Source organism: Oncorhynchus gorbuscha, linkage group LG23 (assembly GCF_021184085.1).
Source record: "Oncorhynchus gorbuscha isolate QuinsamMale2020 ecotype Even-year linkage group LG23, OgorEven_v1.0, whole genome shotgun sequence".
Lineage (NCBI taxonomy): Eukaryota > Metazoa > Chordata > Actinopteri > Salmoniformes > Salmonidae > Oncorhynchus > Oncorhynchus gorbuscha.
Window position 1 is genome coordinate 66,994,621 of NC_060195.1, and position 10,000 is coordinate 67,004,620.

Consider the following 10,000-nt stretch of genomic DNA (forward strand, 5'->3'; position numbering starts at 1 on the left):
AGGACGGAAGTGACAAAGCGCTGCAGCCAGACAGCTCAGCGTGGTCAGCTCACCGTGACTCTAAAGAGACGTTTGTTTCTGCCAGTCAGACTGAGGCAGCCCCAGAAGACACCCCAGCACCGAGGCAGTGGGTTCTCGGAGTGGAGGCAGATAATGGAAGTGTTACTCCTGAAGGGAAAGATCTGCTGCTTTACAGAGCTCCCCCGTGGCCAAATATGGAGACAAAGGACAGGACAAGTCCGGCTGTCACACACAGCGTGGACATTTATTTTCTCTCCTGCTTTTGTCCCCCTAAATGGAGGACATGCTACTGATGGAGATGGTGGTTACTGATGAGAGATGGCAGACAACAAAGCACCTAGGAGAATTGTCGGGCTGTCATTGGCTGAGGACAGTAGACTTGACTATGGTTGGCTGTTGAGCAAGCGGCCTTTGCTGTTATTGGATGATGAGGCTATTGGATCTTTGCCTTATTGATGCAGCTGGTAGTTCTGTGATGGTCCACCAATGAGAGAGTGCCTTTGTGAAGCTCTGATGGATTTCAGGATTGTGTCAGAAATGAAGATTGCCTTAAATGATGATCCTGACCAGGGGAGAGAGAGAAATACATTTTCCTGTTTGACAGAGGACGGGATGGTGGAAAAAGGGATCTTTCAGCATGTTTACCAGGATTGTGATGTAGACAGCGTTTGTCTCTCACAGCCTCTTTTAGAGGTCATTATACCTTTTGGATGGATATATTTTTCTGTAAAAATGCTTCAAAAAGGTAGTTGCAAGCAAACATTTGAAACGTTCAACTTCCAGTTGATTCGTAAAGCACTGTTGAAGGTTAGCATTTAGCCTTATGTAGCTTCCCTTTATCACATAACCAATCGCTAACGGAGAAAAAGCATGTCTCACCAGAAAGACCTGTCGGTTGCAAGGTTGGAAAGTTATCCAAAAAGAACTAGTCGAGCAAAAAAAAGCCAAAGCATGAGTTTGCATCCAGCTCTTTCGTACCACTAGTAACAGCAGGCATACACAGTACTACTACTGGCTTTTCATACCAAGCACACTGTTCGAGAGCTAACGGATCAAACATGTATGTCTCAACCTTTTTGTTAAATAATTATTGAATTCCAATGTATTGTTTGGCAACTACCTTAGTTAATAGTTACTATAAACATCTTGTCATGTATATTGAATTGAACATATTGTGAAGCCAAGTGTTAATTTGCCATCTTTGAAACTATCATTTCCACATCAAGCTAGTCAATTGACTAAACCATCATCAACTTTTTCTTAATCAACGATCTCAAGTGGGTGATAATTCTATTTTTGGCATGTATGAAAATCTCTAGTTTTGAACATACTTTTTATATTTGCGTATTTGTCATTTTGTGTTGTTACTCTGTACAGTTGATGTGCCACTTTGCTCTTAGTGTCCTCATCATGCATTGGGATGGAGATCAGCCTTTCTACCCTATACCATGATTCCAGCAATTGTCTATTTACTTACAGAATGATCCAGTTTACAGAGAGGTTCTACATGGAAAACCTAGAAATATATTATATCCGTAGCCTACATGAGAGCTATGACGTTGTGAAAGAGAATAGCTATGGCAAAGATGGTCTCACTCCAGTAAATAACTCTAAAAACCTTGTGGGGGGTTGAGGTTGACTGCACTGTTTTAAACTGGCCCTGGTTGGAGCAGCCCTGCACTCAGCAGCACTGGATGTGGTCTCTGTTCCACACATCACTCTGAACACAAAAAGGGGAACACACTGATTTGTTTTTGTACTGTATTGTTCCGGGCTGCACTGTAGCTAGACTAGACTAGCATGGGGCATTTTAAAGACACTTCGCTTTCGCGTTTGACTTCACTGGGACCAACCAAAATGACATACCGAGGTTACTTTGGACACCATAACACACTGATGTTGATTTGATAGCATGGTTACTGCTGTCCTGCCATGGTTACTGCTGTGTTGCCATGGTTACTGTACATTAGCATACCTCGACTTCAGAAAATGTTGTGACATCACTTCTTCCTGTCGTAGCTACATTAGTCAGGTTGTCAAGAAAACAGAGTCATGATATTAGTGGGTTGGCATGGTCTCATTATAGTTCAAACTATTCTCATCCCTAGTAAATAACTCATTTTAGTTTTCAATCATTTTCCTACACTAATTTTGGTAGTATCATGTTTTTTTCATGATTTAAAACATTGTATGTTTTGCTTTGTGTTTGCTCTCAGATTCACCATTCCTATGAATTGTTTCAGAGCCCCAGGGTTTGGTATGTTCCTTTTAAAAAACATTTCTTTCATGGCCTCTAATTCTCTGCATGGTTTGTTTGTCCGCATGCCTGTCTGGCTGTACGTCTGTGTAACACTGGATTTGCACAGTAGAAGAAAACTGGAGGACTAAATCCTATCCCAGAAAACCCAGTGTGAATGTTTCTTCTTCTTTGGTGTACTAAGGATACAAAGGACTTGTCAAAATGAATTCCACATTAGATTTTTTTTAAATAATTAAATGCTCAGTTTTTGTGGGAAATTACCCAGCACTTAAACAAGATAATGGACAATAGACTTGACTGTGTTTAGAGTAAGAGGAATATGGATTAGCTAGGCTAATCTCCGAGTGTATTTATGCTGGCTTCACATGCTCATGGGGAAGTGGAACAATTAAGTCCGACATGATTGTGTTTAAGTGCTTTTGAAGTCGGAAAAATTCTTCAACCAATAGGATTTTAGCTAGCTTATCAAGGTTGCTAATAATAAAGTTAGCTATCTTATCAAGGTTGCTAATAATAAAGTTAGCTATCTTATCAAGGTTGCTAATAATAAAGTTAGCTATCTTATCAAGTTTGCTAATAATAAAGTTAGCTAGCTTATCAAGGTTGCTAATAATAAAGTTAGCTAGCTTATCAAGGTTGCTAATAATAAAGTTAGCTAGCTTATCAAGGTTGCTAATAATAAAGTTAGCTAGCTTATCAAGGTTGCTAATAATAAAGTTAGCTAGATTGCTGAACATTGACAATATGGTGAGGTCGTAGTTGTCAAACTGATTTGTTATTTTTTGGTTGAAAAGGTCAAAGGTCAGTGGAGAAACACAACTTGCCAACCTGGGCAACAACATTTTCAGAGTTTCCCACTTGAAATTCCGACTTGGAGGTTGCTCAAGTGAAACTTCTCAGTTGGAAATAGGAACTTCCGATACCACATGAACGTGGCATTACATCCATCTAGACTGCTTGTCTCTCCCCTAAGAGTGTTTCTAGGGTGTTGGGGACAGACACAAAAAGTAGACAATGGCTAAAACATCCTTTAAAACACTCCATATGTGGTTGATTGGGAAGGGAATTTTCTGCAGACTCTTTTCCACTTAAGCCAGTTGTATTTAAAACCACTGTGGTTAAAAAGAGCTGTTCTCGGTTTACATATGTAAATGTTAGTTATTTTTGTTTTCTTTCCATTCCATTGTTACAAATGATATCTTGTTGGGACCGATATGCTTTTGACATTTTGTCTCAGACATAAACTCTAAAATATATTTCTGAAAAATGAAGTTGTCTTGTGTGTTAATTGTGATGCTATATTTATGAATCCAAAAATGAATAGTTACCAGACCTATGTCAAGTCAATATGTTCTTGAGTATCAAAGGCCCTGTCCAGAAACCACAACCGTCCTAGGCACTGGTGTAGATCTGGGCCAGTATTCATAAAGCGTCTGAGAAGAGTCCTGATCTAAAATCAGTTTGGCCTTCTTGATAATGAATTAAGATTACTGAACAGAAGACCCTAGATCAGCACCCCCTTCCCCTGCTACTGGCTGGGTGAACCATGTACCTGCTACTGGCTGGGTGAACCATGTACCTGCTACTGGCTGGGTGAACCATGTACCTGCTACTGGCTGGGTGAACCATGTACCTGCTACTGGCTGGGTGAACCATGTACCTGCTACTCGCTGGGTGAACCATGTACCTGCTACTGGCTGGGTGAACCATGTACCTGCTACTCGCTGGGTGAACCATGTACCTGCTACTGGCTGGGTGAACCATGTACCTGCTACTGGCTGGGTGAACCATGTACCTGCTACTCGCTGGGTGAACCATGTACCTGCTACTCGCTGGGTGAACCATGTACCTGCTACTCGCTGGGTGAACCATGTACCTGCTACTCGCTGGGTGAACCATGTACCTGCTACTGGCTGGGTGAACCATGTACCTGCTACTGGCTGGGTGAACCATGTACCTGCTACTGGCTGGGTGAACCATGTACCTGCTACTGGCTGGGTGAACCATGAACCTGCTACTGGCTGGGTGAACCATGTACCTGCTACTGGCTGGGTGAACCATGTACCTGCTACTGGCTGGGTGAACCATGTACCTGCTACTGGCTGGGTGAACCATGTACCTGCTACTGGCTGGGTGAACCATGTACCTGCTACTGGCTGGGTGAACCATGTACCTGCTACTGGCTGGGTGAACCATGTACCTGCTACTGGCTGGGTGAACCATGTACCTGCTACTGGCTGGGTGAACCATGTACCTGCTACTCGCTGGGTGAACCATGTACCTGCTACTCGCTGGGTGAACCATGTACCTGCAGGGGGGTCGTAACAGCAGCGTGACACATTGTACTGTAACTTCCCCTGGAGTTTCACTAGATGTCAGCGGAGACGTGAAATAAGATGTCTGTATTGGAGAAACACATCTGAGGAAGAGAACGATATGAGACCGACCGTTTGTTAGCCACCCAGATATCTGTTCGGCTTCAACTCAGTTATTCATCAAAAAAATCATCAAAGCCATACATTACCAGGTGTATTTCAACAGCATCGCCATAGGAACTACAACCAGTTATGTTAGGAGAAAATAATCAAATCTAGTTGTAAATAATCTAGTCTCTTTTTTCTAATGTGAAACACTAACAATACTCGTGTTTAGTTCTCAACACTGAACTGTGAAATGGTGAGGTACTATCCTGATTAAACCAGACTTAATCCTGTGCAGGCTAACCAGGCTTTAACCAGGTTAGTTCATGACTAATATGTAAGGGAAATATGAGGACAGCTCTGGTAGATACTGAACACCTAAATGCCTACAAGTGCAAAGGTAATGCTAGAAGATCGAGGCCAATGCTCTATAATAATTTAGCATGTACTGTCGCTTAGCAGCAGGCTGGATGCTTCTAAATCAGTGTGGTGCATAATTACATTGAGAGAGAGAGAGAGGGACACCCACACATCCTTGCCCGTGCATTTCAATGTACTACCCTACCCCACTCAGCCTGCTCATAACAACTAGGAGAGCCCATGATAATCATCTTGAGTAATGTGTGTTAGCCTGGAGGGTGGAAATGCAGTGCAAACTTCAAGTGTATATTGTCTCTTCTCTCACCTACTCTGGCACAACACATTTACATTTGAGTCATTTAGCAGAGGCTCTTATCCAGAGCGACTTACAGTGAGTGTGTTAATCTTTAAAATGGCTAGGTGAGACAACAACACATCACAATCGTATCAAGTGCATTTTCCCTCTAAGTATTTGTTAGCTAGTAGGAAAAGTGCCTTCTTTCTTTAAGATCCTCACCAGTGGAACACAGATGGAAGTGTTCAATAGTAATCTGGAAGAAACGTGTTATTAGTCAGACACACTCAGGCTCGTGGCTGTTTCCTAACTGATGCTGTAAGCAATGGTAATAGGCTGGCCTTAGCAGAGAGATTAACAGGTGCTGTAGTGGCAACCAGGATCTGGCAACCAGAATCTGGCAACCATACCAACATAAGCTTTGGATCGGCGTTATCTGGTGATTCATCTTGTTGGCAACTTACATAAACATTAATAGTACATATATCTGTCTTTATACTATGGACATGGCCAGATTACCAACCGGGCACAAGCCCCGGGCCCCCGGCCTTCAAGGGGCCCCCAACCCCCAAAAATTATTATTACGAAGAGCGAAAAGATACGAAGAGAAAATTCAGCAGTTTAAGAGCTAATTTCCTGCAATTCACACAGTATATTCTTCTCTCTGCCCTATGGTAAAATGTGTAGAATTTCAGGAAGTCTGCTGGGCCCCAAATGCGGTAGTCTGTCCCTTTTTATAGCAGTAATAGTTCCTCCGGGGCTTCAGTTTTACGTCACTGGTTATTTGGATGAGATGATCTGATGCTAGATTGAGATTGTGTGATTTAAGTGATTGTAATAGTAATATTAGACATAATAGACTCTCCCTTTTTATTATGATTATTTTGGGGTAATAACTTTGGACATGTGGCTCATTCACATGGTACTGTGAAGCAGACTAGTATTTTAATATATGAGATGGTTTTGTAGTTATTACTGAGTACTGCCTTTTCAGGCACCGTTAGGCCAGTTAAGAGGTTTTAGGGGTCGTCACTAGTTACCAGAGCCACAAAGACATAAACCCTGCCTATTTCTTAAATTTCTCTTATTAAAATGTTAATCCTAACCTTAACCACACTGCTAACCTTATGCATAACCTTAAATTCATCTCGTAAAAAATTGTGGAAACCAAAAATAGTTTTGGTCTTTAATTTTTTTCCAATTTTGACTTTGTGGCTATGGTAAGTAGTGGAAACCAGTCTTAGGGGTTTTAGATGATTGACCATCAGTTGAAGGAGACCGAGTGATGATACGGGCAGCATGTCTGATGTACCCAGTATGTCTTGTGGTTTCAGGTGAGTAAAGATGTCCTTAAGTGCATAAAAGTCTTATTACACATGTTAAGTGAATGTATAAACAAGTAGGGGTAGGCAGGGTAGCCTAGTGGTTAGAACGTTGGACTAGTAACCCGAAGGTTGCAAGTTCCTATCCCCAAGCTGACAAGGTACAAATCTGTCGTTCTGCCCCTGAACAGGCAGTTAACCCACTGTTCCCCAGTAGGCCGTCATTGAAAATAAGAATTTGTTCTTAACTGACTTGCCTAGTTAAATAAAGGTATCAGGGAAATAAGTGATGCTAAAGTTACAGATATAGAGAAATATACCTACAGATGTAGGATCTTAATATGAGACATTTTACTACAGCAGGAAAATAATCCTGCAGCAACTGGAAATGTGAATTATTATATGGATTATTATTCATGGACATTTTATGTAGGGGTTGATACCTTTTTTGTTAGGGCAACTTTAAAGTGGACATGACAAACAAACTTTAGAATCCTTTTTAAACCTTGAATACACAACATGTTTACATTTCCTGCTGTGCAGGGAAATTCTCATCAACAAAAGAATTATCAAATTAAGATCAAACAACTGTACTGTGTTGTATACTTAGTGCCTAGCTAGCCAACTGGCTAGGTGGTACGTCATAGTGAGATATGAAATTAGCCATCTGCAACCTAGAATTTGAGTGGAAATGTATCAGTTTTTCACTGTTTATTAATGTGAGAGAAGTGTTTTGCACAAGTTTAAATCCTTTAAGAGAATGAGAATTGACATACTGTATTTGTGATTGAGATGATTGACCATCAGTAGGAGACCAAGTGATGATAGAGGCATCATGTCTGATGTACCCCGTCTGTCTTGGGATTTCAGAATAGAGAAGTACACATTGTAAACTGCTACATGTGACAATAGGACCCCTTGCTTCTCCAATAGGGTCAACATGTTGGATGAGATGAGAGTAGAAGAGGTTAAGACAAAGGGGCTATGCCAGAAATGTGGGGGATCCCATTGATCCCAGTGTGTCCCGGTATGGCTCAGAACATTCCCGCAAACGTTATGGGAAACCCAAGCCAGCTACCTGACAGGGTGAAACGTGACACCTGTTGGAACTGAGAGGAGAGTTAACCTGGGGGAACATGGTGGACAGAGACAGGAGAAACTGCACTATGGGTTCTGAGAGGAGAGTTAACCTGGGGGAACATGGTGGACAGAGACAGGAGAAACTGCACTATGGGTTCTGTGAGGAGAGTTAACCTGGGGGAACATGGTGGACAGAGACAGGAGAAACTGCACTATGGGTTCTGTGAGGAGAGTTAACCTGGGGGAACATGGTGGACAGAGACAGGAGAAACTGCACTATGGGTTCTGTGAGGAGAGTTAACCTGGGGGAACATGGTGGACAGAGACAGGAGAAACTGCACTATGGGTTCTGTGAGGAGAGTTAACCTGGGGGAACATGGTGGACAGAGACAGGAGAAACTGCACTATGGGTTCTGTGAGGAGAGTTAACCTGGGGGAACATGGTGGACAGAGACAGGAGAAACTGCACTATGGGTTCTGTGAGGAGAGTTAACCTGGGGGAACATGGTGGACAGAGACAGGAGAAACTGCACTATGGGTTCTGTGAGGAGAGTTAACCTGGGGGAACATGGTGGACAGAGACAGGAGAAACTGCACTATGGGTTCTGAGAGGAGAGTTAACCTGGGGGAACATGGTGGACAGAGACAGGAGAAACTGCACTACGGGTTCTGAGAGGAGAGTTAACCTGGGGGAAGGGCTCTCTCTCGTTCCTTTCCTTCTTTGTCACATTGTTTTATTTCTCCCTCTCTCCCTGTGATTCCTCTCTCTCTCTCGCTCTCCCACTGCATGGAGGAGGTGGAGGTTGCATTTGCCCTCTGACCCCTCTCTAACTTCCTGTGATGGGGCCACTCAGTAGCAGCAGGGGAAGGGGATTGTGGCTGTCGGTGGAGGCCAATAAGAGCTCTCCTGAAACTCCTCCAGATCAAGAGCATCACTACCCGAACGCCTGTTCCTCATCCGTTACCCTGGCAACAACACAGCTCAGCACGAGTTCTTCTCTTGGCCTGAAAGTGTGTGTATGTGTGCGTGGGTAGCCAAGATTCTTCTGAGCTGTTCAGCAAGCCTCCCTGCTGTACGTTGCCATACAATTCTAGCAACTGCTAGATAGATAGAGATGGAGTAAAACAAAAGAGCTGGAATACTAAATGTTTACTGCATGGCCTAAATGCAGAATTGATTTTTCTCTCTGTCACTGAAGTTAATCTCAAACTGGTCCTTGGACAAGATTCTGTCATCTATTTTAGAAATACCTTAGAGGATTTGGAAGTGTGTGTGTGTGTGTGTGTGTGTGTGTGTGTGTGTGTGTGTGTGTGTGTGTGTGTGTGTGTGTGTGTGTGTGTGTGTGTGTGTGTGTGTGTGTGTGTGTGTGTGTGTGTGTGTGTGTGTGTGTGGACAGCAGTAGGCCCCGTTACATTGGTGTGGGTTGTATTTGGTGTGGGTTATATTTATTCATAGTTGTGTTGATCCACAGGCTTAGATGGTTTCATCTCTCTCTCGCTCTCTCTCCCTTCTACACTGGTGAATTAAGAACACGTCTGGGCATTTGTGTTCTGTTCCTACAACCCACGTGTGTGTGTGTGTGTCTGAGAGTGGCCCCATGTTCTCCATCCCTCCTCCTCCTCTGTTCACTGAAGACACTTCTCCTTCTTCTCTTAAAATGAGTGGGCTTTAAGGCTGAACATTGAATGTTGTAGGATCAGTCAAAGTTCGACACATGTACAGGTGTAGGCAGGACAGCAGGCTAGAATCACCCATGCCGATCAATGTCTAACAAGACATATTATTCAAATGACTCATTGTCGATCACTCATATTGTGTAACACCACCAGTCGCTGCAAAAAAAAGTACTCTTTCAATAACTTTTTGAATGTATCATTGTTTAACTTCCAAAACACACTTTGTGACTTCAGCTGTATGACAACCCAGGGCACATCTTGATGCTGTTAAGAGCCAGTCACACCAACCCCTGGCATGACTTAGCCTGGAGCCCTCCATGAAGATCACAGCCCCCTCACCAGGTGCTTCAGAAAATGAGGGCGTCTTCTTCTTAGCATTTTAGCAGCGTTGCTTGGCAACGGAAATTAGCCCCGGCTCTGTCAAACACAACACTGTCATTGGGAAAAATGGTCACTTGTTGTCAGTCGAATTCTGATAATGCCTGTTGATCCAAAGACAATGTTTCCCTGCTCAGAATATGTGCTCTTCAACAGGAGCGGGGCTTGAGGGGGGCACTGATTTGTG

At 43.0% G+C, this 10,000-nt stretch overlaps 1 protein-coding gene across 5 annotated transcripts in view; it reads left to right on the plus strand.

The window, feature by feature from the left end:
* The window catches only part of LOC124010509 (histone deacetylase 4-like), a 97,028-nt gene extending 93,476 nt beyond the window's left edge, over nucleotides 1-3,552 (plus strand). For 4 of the 5 annotated variants that reach the window (XM_046323000.1, XM_046323002.1, XM_046323001.1 and 1 more), the window contains one exon: nucleotides 1-3,552. This exon is cut by the window's left edge. The gene's annotated coding sequence lies outside the window, so the exon portion shown is untranslated. The other variant, XR_006834454.1, reaches the window with a different exon arrangement.
* The last annotated feature ends 6,448 nt before the right edge of the window (nucleotides 3,553-10,000 follow it).